The sequence below is a fragment of the Heterodontus francisci genome, chromosome 1 (assembly GCF_036365525.1).
Source record: "Heterodontus francisci isolate sHetFra1 chromosome 1, sHetFra1.hap1, whole genome shotgun sequence".
In the NCBI taxonomy this organism is placed as follows: Eukaryota; Metazoa; Chordata; class Chondrichthyes; order Heterodontiformes; family Heterodontidae; genus Heterodontus; species Heterodontus francisci.
The window spans coordinates 207,461,135-207,471,976 of record NC_090371.1 but is presented as its reverse complement, the minus strand read 5'-3'; positions in this window follow the sequence as shown (position 1 = coordinate 207,471,976).

The window sequence follows — 10,842 nt, the reverse complement described above, 5'->3', positions numbered from 1 at the left end:
TTCCCCGGGGTCAGGGGACCCAGCAGGCCCTCATGAATCAACCTCCGAAGGGAGTTGGAGAATGTGGCCAAAGAGATGAGTCCCAGGAATCTGGACCCAAGGACATGGCAGCAAGAAGTTTAATGACCTCACTAGGGTGGTCAAGGTCAATGAATGCATCTAACATCTCCTACCCGCTATGCCACCAACCTCTCACATTGCTCAGTGCACCACAACCCCATCACTCACCCAGATGCACTCAGTAGCACTCAGGACTCACACCTAACATTCACATACTCCACCTCACCCACACACACTTTCCTATCATGCCAGCCTCACACTTCTTGCTGCCTTCACAAAGCTTCATCTATCAACTATGGCAGGCACATCACCCAAACACAGTGCAACACATGCACTGACATTCTGTCCACAACAGCAGGGAGACCCAGGAAACTGGTGGGGCTGGGGGAAGGGTGGTGGTGGTGGCACTACTACATTCCCTGAACCCCCCCTCAAGGAGATGGTGCTTTGAATCATGGGACCAGCAGCAATAGAGCCCATAGCATCCAACGCTACCGAGGCCATCCAAGAAGATGACAGTGATAGCCTTATGACCCTCTCAAATCCCTCCTCACCCTTACCATGAGATGTGGTATGAAGTGAAAGCTACAGATGGTGTGACGATAGATCTCCTGCTTTCCTCCTCAGCCCCCTCCCACATCCCAACCCTCCCATTCTGCTTTTATACTTTCAGATTCCCAAGAACTGCTGCCTGAACAGCCTCAATACAGCCCTGAGAGGAAGAGGAAAAGCAAATCCCCATAGTGATGAGGAAGCACTGTCATTTCCCAGCCACCACTCAGACACTAGCACTTGCACCTACCTTAGAGGGTAGCAGAGAATTAGGGTTCTGCATGTGGTGAATTACTGGACAGAAGTGAACTTCAGCCAGGCAAGGCAGAAAGGGTGGCTCGTGTGCCAGCTCACCAGAAAGCGAGGTTGTAGTCGAGTTCTGCTGGAGAGGACACAGATGAGAACTTCTATGGGGTGACATACAGGAGAATGCTGATGAGGATGCCACTTAGATGCTGGGTGCATTGGCAGGCCGGCTAGACTGCTTCCTGTCACTGTTGAGGCGCAGGAAGGAGTCTGGCTCCAACATGGCAGAGGGCATTGCGTAGAGCTTGGACCCCATCATTTCCAGTGTGGAAGTGGTGGCCAACTCCATTAATGCACCAGCAGACTCAGCTGTGACGGAATATCTGGTTGCAGCTGTCTCAGCTTCCACTACAACACAGGCGGAAGCCACCCCGCATCTCAGGGCCGCAGTGAAAGCTGAGGTGGAGGTCATGAGATCCATGCTGGCTGCCATGCAGGCTCAGACTGCTGCCATAATAAAACCAAAATACTGCAGATGCTGTAAATTTGAAATAAAAACAGGAAGTGCTGGAAATGCTCAGCAGTTCTGGCAGCATCTGGCAGTTCTGATGTAAGATTACAGACCCGAAATGTTAACTCTGTTCTCTCACCACAGACGCTGCCAGACCTGCGGAGTATTTGCAGCACTTTCTGTTTTAATTTCAGATTGCTGCCATCGTGGTTGCAGATTTCAGTGCTCAAAGGGCATGCAGGCTCTCACTGCAGTCCAGCAATCTGTCCTCCAGCAGACTACAAGGATTGCCTAGGTGTTGGCAATGTTTCCCATTCCCACCTGGAAGGAGCCAGAGGTGTAAATGTTTAGAGCGACCGTGACCTTCACAGCTATTAGCAGGACATCCTTGCCCTGGTTTGAGGTTCCAGGTCAGGCTGCAGGAGGTGGCACAGCTCAGTGTCCACCTCCTTGTCGAACCGAAGTCACCTCAGGCATTGCTGCTCGGTCAGATGAATGTAGGATAACTGCTGTTGAAAACCCTTTGTGATTAGGGCCTTCTGTGGAGAGCCCTCCTCCTCCTCCTCTCTCCTCACAGAGCTTCCCCTCTCTGCATCCTCTGCTTCATGTCCTGGTTGTGTTGCAGACTAAGAGGCAGCGCAACAACTGCTCATACCTGGGTCAGGTTTTCATTTGCCCTCCCTGACTGTATCCACCAACTGCCAAAAAGTATCTCCAAAAATCCAGCATAGTGCTTCCACAAAATCACAATGAGCTAAAGAAAGTCAAAAGCACCTCACCTGCAACTTGTTGAGTGACCCTTTATATAGCTCTGGTTCAGGGCCCATCTTGCAGCAGAATACCTGAACTTTGGTGAATGATGTATGAATTTGCCACCCGGAACAGCGTGGTCCAAATAGGTATCCTGGTTTCACATCAGCTGGTTGAGCTGTGTGATGTCAGGATAGCGCCAACTTGCAATCTTCTGGCACTCACATGGGACACACACGCAGGTGCCAATTTGCTGCTGGAATGCCTCATGGGTAGCGTAGGAAGCAGCTGGCGATGCAGTGTACCCCAGCAAAATGCTGCTAGCTCTGCTGGAGGCAGTGCTACAGAGATAAATCTCTCGTCCAAAATGCTCCTGCATATTTTGGATTCTGTAAAGTCAGATCCTGCAGATACTATGTCATTCATAGATCATTTGTTGCTGTTATAAGTTTACTTTCCCTCTTATTTTTCTCATTTTATTCTCTTCTAAAACTTTACAGCCTCTTTCTATTCTCATATGATGACAATAAGAGTAAAAGTAAATAATGCAAGTTAATTTTTGCAACATTTTTATTTGACAAAAATAGACCATTGGGGGGCATCACTGCATTACACAGAGGTAAAGCCATGGGTTTGTGGTTTTCCGCACAACGGGCTGGATTTTATTTCTCTGTGGGAAAAAATATGGCAACCTGCACCACCATGCGGTCGTGATCTAGCACCTGGTGGCTCATTATAATATGCAGGGCAGCTGCCCCACCCTCAATCACATAGTGGGGCCGGTCTCAGCGATGCTGTCAATGGCATCGCCTGTTTTTGTGCATGCGCTGGCCAGGCCTGTGTTGACAGATGAAAGTGAATCCCATTTCCCCTCCGCAGCTACAACAAAAAATAAAGTTTGACCCCCCCAACTACATCAGAAAAGTCCAGATTACCCCTTTTCCATCCCAAATGCACTAAGTGCAGAATTGACCCCTTTCATCCCCCAACTGACCTAAGTGCAGAATTCAACCCTTCCCCCGCCTCCGACTATACTGACAGTGTACAGTTGACCCCTGCACCCACCAACCACCCCCCACCCCCCCACTTCACTACCTTTGCAGAGATCCCCCTTCCCCACCTCGGTGGTGCCAGCTTTCCCTGAACAGGAAGGTACAGGCGCGGGAGTGCCGCACATCACTCGGAAGATCCGGAACTGCTGGTAAGATCGCTCCGGCTTCCATTTAAATGTATTGAAATAGGGGATTTTAATATTCAAATCCGGATCCCACCACAGAGCTTCCCCACCACCGGGAAGATGGGGCCCAGCATTCCCAGTGTCATGCTGCATGGTGGGCCGCTGCTGTTCCGATCTTCTGCCCCCACTCGCCATGGAGCCTGACGCCAGGAGCTCAGCAAAATCCAGCCCAACAAGCTATTGATCTCAGTCATGCCATTATGGGGAACAATAGAATTGTCCTAGGCCACTTTTGCATACCTCCTAATGGCAGTTATTGAGCGCAGAGGCTTTGGATACTTGACATGAGAAGCCCACAAAAGGGGAATTATGTAACAAGTAAATACCAAAAAAACACGTGGACCATAAAGAATAAAACACAATCACCTTGCAAAATTTTCATGCTTGGTCGGTTGTGTACACTTATTAAGCTTTCTGCTCCTGAATTGGGCTAAGTTAACATGAAAGGTTTCCACAGTATCACTTGTCATCTATATGGGTAACAAAGTATCAGCCTAGATCCTGATGCAATTGGGTTCATATTCAATTTTGAGCAGTATTGTGGGCATCACAAGGTAACCTAACCAAGTGATTCTAGTCTAGGCGATATATTGCACTCCTCACAAGCGGAAAACATTTCAGAACATTTTACAATAAGGAAGAAAATAAATGTGGGAGACTGAGCATGGGGACAGGGGAGAAAACTAATGGGTCTAGAATGGTGAATTAAGGGCACAGTTGAAGACTAAAATAAAAGCAAAATACTGTGGATGCTGGAAATCTGAAAAACCAAAAGTGCTGGAAATACTTAGCAAGTCTGGCAGCATCTGTAGAGAGAGAAACAGAGTTAACACCAGGTCAAGGACCCTTCATCAGAACTGGTGAAGGTTGGAAATGTAAGAGGTTTTGAGCAAGTGAAGGGGTGAGGGGGGAAGAACAACAAAAGGGAAGGTCTGTGATAGGACGGTGGGCGGGAGAGATTAAATGACAAAGATGTCATGGAACAAAAAGCAAAGAGAGTAGTAATAGTTGTAGTAAAGGACAAAGCATTTGTCTGGAGAATGTTAATGGCAGAATAATGAACAGCTCTGTCCAAAAGCAAAATCATGAAAAACAGGGTGAAGTCTAGCACATGATAAAAAAAAATCAAAATGGGAGTCATGGTCTGAAATTGTTGAACTCAATGCTAAGTCCAGAAGGCTGTAAAGTGCCTAATCGGAAGATAAGGCACTGTTCCTCGAGCTTGTGTTGAGCTTCACTGGAACACTGCAGCAGGCCGAGGACAGAAATGTGGGCGTGAGAGCAAGGTGGTGAATTAAAATGGCAAGCAACCGGAAGCTCGGGGTCATGCTTGCAGACCGAGTGGAGGTTTTCCGCAAAGCGGTCACCCAATATATGTTTGGTCTCCCCAATGTAGAGGAGACCGCATTGTGAGCAGTGAATACAATATACCAATTTGAAAGAATTACAAGTAAATCGCTGTTTCTGAAATGTCTTTGCCTTTTACTACAACTATTACCACTCCCTTTGCCTTTTGTTCCATGGCATCTTTGTCATTTCATCTCTCCTGCCCTCCGCCCTATCACAGACCTTGCCTTTTGTTCTTCCCCCCACCCCTCACCCTGCCCCTGCCTCTCCTTTCCTTTGCCCAGAACCTCTCACATTTCTAACCTTTGCCAGTCTAATGAAAGATCATCAACATGAAATAGTTCAACCGTGAAACATATCATAGCGAGCCCAATCCTGGCCTCACCTCACAGTGCGTTTTCTGGCCAAGGTCACTGAATGGGAATCCTGGCTGACTTTCCCCCTTCTCAGCCCGGGGTGCTGAAGCCAATTCTTTCCTCATTTTTTTTACAATTTTTCTGAAAGACCAGATGCAAAATGTACATCAGTCCTTCAGAACAATATCAGTCCACAGATGCTGCCAGACCTGGTGGGTATTTCTGGCACTTTCTGTTTTTATATTAGGACAGTTGAAGACAATAGTCTTGAGATTGTTTTTGAAAGCAGGGAGGCAGACAGAGGGAGGTAGGTAGGGAGTTACAGAGAACAGGTGCATAATTGCTGAATATTTACTGCCAATAATGTACCACAAGGGGCGGGGATGAGGAGATATCCATTGTTAGAAACTGCAGATTGATACAGGGATGTAAGGCAGGAGGAGATTATTAAGGTAGGGTGGGTGAAGCCATGGAGAAATTTGAAAACAAGGATGACAATTCTTTTTACTCAACCATTGAGGCATGGGAAGCTAGTGGAGTTTAGAGAGGACGGAGGTGTAAGATTTAGTTTGGGTGAGGGCATGCTTGTGGTAATGAAGGCATGGACTAGGGTTTCGCAGCAGTAAGGGAGAGATAGAGTTAATGGCAAGCAATATTGTAGAGGTGGAAGAAAGCTATTTTGCTCCTAATGGAAATGATTTGGGAAGGAAGCTCATCTTAAGGTTGAACAGGATGCCCCCATTTGGGTGGTAGACACAGTGAGATGTGAAGCCAGGATGGCTTCAGTAAGTGGGAAAGAATTACCAGTGGTGAGTCAGATTTCAGTCAGAACTATGTCAACATTTTTCTGCAGGGTCAAATTGTAGATGGGGAGGCCCTTGCAAACATTTTGAAGGGGAATGAGGAGGATGGGACTGGCTGGAGAATCATTGGTTATGACAAGTGAAATGAATGGAGATTTGTTGGTGAGGGAGGATTCAGAAGGAGTGAGGTTGGGATGAGGAAGTGGTTTAGGAGATTAGCTATGAGGCGCAAGATGAATTCAGAGGCATTTAGAGTGGTGACTGGGGTAGAGGGGGTAGATTGGAAAATGCCCAGTGAGAAACAGAAAGAGCCACTCTAGGAAGAGCAGCAGACAGAGAGGAGCTTGGTGGTGTAGCTGAAGGTGGAGCAACAGGTTCCAAAGAATACAGGGCACTTTGTTGCAAAGAGTTGGGATGTGCAAGAAGTGAAGAAAGTAATGAGTGGGACAAAGGCTGAAGAAGGAGAACAGAGTGAGGTTGGGTGCAGCAGGGTACAGTAGTAGAGGTGTTTAATTCTGGGAAGGCAGCCATTTTGTGCACACAAGGGAACAGCAGTACAGCAAAACTTTAGTATTAGCAGTAAGAGAAATTCAGATGCAGGAGGAGGGGTAAGTCCATTTAGGAGGAATATAGAAAAAACTGGATAGAATTTATAATTGGCATGGGAATCAAAGACAAAGACAGCTGATTGTCAGGAGAACTAAGTTCAAATATGGTGTCAGGAGGTTCTTTTGAGAGACAACATGGCCATTACCAATGTGGGAGTTCAGATTTGATCTGAAAGGTTAGTAAATACCAGGGACGGCCCTTGAGGGTGAAGATAATAATCAGGATTTTCCACTTCAGTTCTCCTGGCACATGCTTGGAGTGTTTATCAAGAAATTCCATTCCTCTTGCCTGTGATTGTCCAACCAAATGATCAGAAAATTATGAGCTGTGAATGTACAGTTTTCTTCTATGTTCTCTCAATGTGAGCCAGGCCCACCAAAGTGAAAAATTTCACCTAGTGAGTTCATGAAATAGTTGAACCATGAAACATATCACAGCGTGCCCAATCCTGGCCTCATGCCACAATGGGTTTTCTGGTAGAGGTCACTGAATGGGAATCTGGCTGACTTTCCCCCTTCTCAGCCCAGGGGTGCTGAGGCCAATCCTTTTCTCATTAGTTCAACAATTTTTCTGAAAGACCAGATGAAAAATGCACATCAGTCCTTCTGAACAATATCAGTCCACAATATATTCCCAGAACAATCATTGACTATATAAGCATACCTGCTTTTTGGAAGACTGTAGCTTGCATAGGCCCTGACACTCCAAACTTGGGCATGCCTGAGCTTCTTATCATTGTTCTCAGTCTGCATTTTGGTTTATCAAGATGTTTTAAATATATGCCCATATTGTTTTTCCAAACAGGTTTATGTTAAATATGCAGCTGTATAAATAAGAAGAAAATCTGCTGCCAAGAAATGTGGACTGTTTGTGGTTTCCATAACAGCCAATTTAGTGCAATGTGATTTCTCAGCAGCTGCTTTGTATCTTTTTAAATTTACACCACCATTGTGGACAGTCCTCAGTGTTGATCTATAAATAATAACATAGTGTCCCTTTATTCACAGTTTCAAAACTATCAGCATTCTTTATGTGATAAATCAGTCTCCCTGACATTTAATGTACTGTAATTAAATCGGAAGAGTGCTTATGGGCCTTTTGAAGGTTGATGCTGTCTATCATTCCCTTACTTTACTCCCCAGTGTTGAGCTATCAGCACTTAACTGTGAATAGTCAGGATACACAATGCATTTGCTAAACAAAAGCAGTGATTTAGTTAAGTTCATTTTATCACAAAAAGAATTGTTAACTTGCCGCATATGCTAAGTTAGAAATGGTTCCAAGTGAATTCTCTTTCGGATATATTATTGTCTAATAAACAACCTCTGCACCTAATGCTCAACTTTCACCGGGCCCAAGGGTGTCAACAATAAACAAACAGCAAATCCCTGTTTTGTACAAGTTGGTAGTTCATGCCTGGCATCAAAAATGATTTCACGCTCTGAGTGAGGGAAATGCTGCAAATAAATATCTGGCCGCCAAATATATGCCAGTGACTTGTCACACAATGATTGCAAAATCAGAGTTGATAAAACATTTGCTATCCTGTGGTGTCCACTGGTTAAGGAAAGCTTCAGAAGTAAGCACCAAGGCTGTGCAGAGCAGATATATTAGGTTACAACATGGCAGATCTCCAGAGTTCCTGTGCTGCTGGATTTTCGTTTTTATTTTGGTGCAAAAAAACCTGAAAAGTCCCTTTAAAAACAATTTTCAGAGCCTGAAAAATTGCAGATTATTTTGAAATTCTTAAAACTTAAAACTAATTTACCAAATTAATTTCTGTGAGCTAGTTGGTGCTAATATTATTCTCCACACAGGGTGATCTTTGCAATAAAATCCTGAACTTTACTAAAAAAGCAGTTAAGAAGATAGGAACAGGATTAGGCACCCCTCAAGCCTGTTCTGCCATTCAATGAGATCATTCTGATCTGTGACTTAACTCCATAGAGTCATAGGGCTGAATTTTATTAGCTCGCTGCACATTGCGGTGGCGCGCTTTGAAGTCAGCGGCTTTCCGAGACGGTAGAGCCGCCGCTGAGTCCCCGCGATATTTCACGCAAGGGCTCATTTCAATGGAAAGGGCGGAGCGGCTGCCCCCGATGACGTAGTGGAGCCGGCCACTCTGTCCCTGGCAATGGCGTCTGGCGCCACCACACAGGCACTGACACCATTTTTAAAGGGCTTCAGGCCTTAGTAAAAATTTAAATATTTAAAGGTACTTTATTTTTCAATTGATTGTAAAAAAAATTGGAAGATGGGGGCCCTTTCCCAACCTCCCCAATGATTTTTTATTGCCCTATATTCATACAACTTATTTTATTCGTAACTTGAACTTTCCTCCAACCTTCTCACATTTGCCCTTCAACCACTTTCCACCATCCCCACAGTCAATAAAATGTGTTTTTCACGCTGCCTCCCCTCCCACCCTGATAATGTCACTCCTCCCCGCTCCCTACTCGTGTCTCACCTTGGAACTCCGAACTGTAAGTTTATTTACATTTTGTTTTACTTAATTTAAATATGTAAATGACCATGGGGGTGGGCGGGGGGGGGGCGCACCCCGAGGCCTCACCACCGCCGGTAAAATGCGGCAGGGCCTTCTCGGCATCGGGGGTTGTGGTGGGCCACACCTGGCAGAATCTTACGGGTCCCTCGGCCACGACCCCGCATCGAGAGGCTGGTAAAATTCAGCCCATAGTCATATGCGGCATAGAAGCAGGCCAGTCAGCCCATTGAGACCATGTGTTTTCTGCAGAGCCATCCAATCAGTCCCACTCCCCTGCTCGATTTCTGTAGCCCTGCAAGTTTATTTCCTTCAAGGGCCCACTCTATTTCCTTTTAAAATTATTGATTGTTTCCACTTCCAACACCCTCGTGGGCAGCGGGTTCCGGGTCATTCCCACTCACTGTGTAAAAAAGTTCTTCCTCATATTGCCCTACATCTCTTGCCCAAAACCTTCAATCTGTGTCCCATAGTCCTTGCACCATCAGTTAATGGGAACAGTTTTTCCTTGTCTAACTTATCTAAGCCTGTCATAATCTTGTAGTGAGGTATCCCACAATCTGAAAGACATCAGTTCAAGAACTTTCCTCCTCCCTTACCCTTTCTTTCTTCGCGTGAGAATATTGTTTCCTGTTCCATAGTTCCTCATTCACCTACCAGTGGAAATAATCTTTCACTGTAAGACCTCAGGTGTCATTTACCCCTTTACTGGCTGCTCCCCTCTCAGTGCCACTTCCACTCATCTCCTTGCTTCTGCTGTGCGGAGAATGCTGGCCCCCATGTCTACCCCAAACCATTTGACAATCCCATCACCTCACTTGAGCCCCAATCCCTCAACCTCTTGTTGCTTTCTCTCCCACGACCTCCATCCCTGAGTTCCCCATCTCTTCCCTCCAATCCCCATTCCCCACTCTCCATCTCTCCCCTCTGACCTGCATTCCCCAGTCTCCATTTCTCTCCTGATCCCCATTCCCCAGACTTCTTGTTACAACCAGGTGAGGAGGGGGTCTCAGGCTCCCCTCTTGTGCCTCTCTCTTATTTGACTGCAACAGGGTTTATTCCTTTTAAAACAGTGGTTGTGCTTACCACCTCAATGAGTGTTTTACCTTTTACCTTGTGAAAGAACCAATCAGACATGTTTTCTTGAGTTCAAACAAGAAAGTGGTAAGTTTATTATACTTAACACTCTAACCCGATTAAAAAATGCTAAAAATGTGCTACACATTCATACGAGAATCACACACACACAGTAGATTACAGGAGGAAAAATAGATTTGGTGGTTGGATTAAAGTCCAGAATAATGGAAGTTAAATACAGTCTGTAAATCCAGTAGTCCTTGGCTGAAGCTTTACTCTTGAGGTCCTCGCTAGTCAAAGTGCACTTTGGTTGGTCTGCTTTGCTCAGGGTTGCTTGAAGGCAGAATTGCAGTTGGCTCTCTTCCCCTTGTTGCTGGCTGTAGCAGTCTACAGACTTGGAGGATCCCCCAGTTGCAGACAGTTTTTACTTAATGTTTTCTGGGGAGAGAAAGAGAAAAGAGAGAGACAGGTAAGCAGCAGCCTTCTCAGCTGCTGTCCACTCGGTTACTGCTTACCTGTGTAACAAAACTTCCAGTTTCTTCAGAGATGAACAGATGGTCACATGGTTCTCTCACTTCCCTTTTTTTTTAATGAGGTCCAGAGTCTAAAATCCAAAACTCCTCTTGAATGGGGTTGGCAGGGTTTATCCCCTGGAGGGCTGTCTCCATTTATGAATGCCTCGAGATGGTTTGGAATGTCCTGCTAACAAGGGTGATCTGGCTAATCTACTCAGTTAGCCTAAGCATTTGTCTCCTGTTCAATGTCCTGGTATTTCAAATGTAAATTACAGT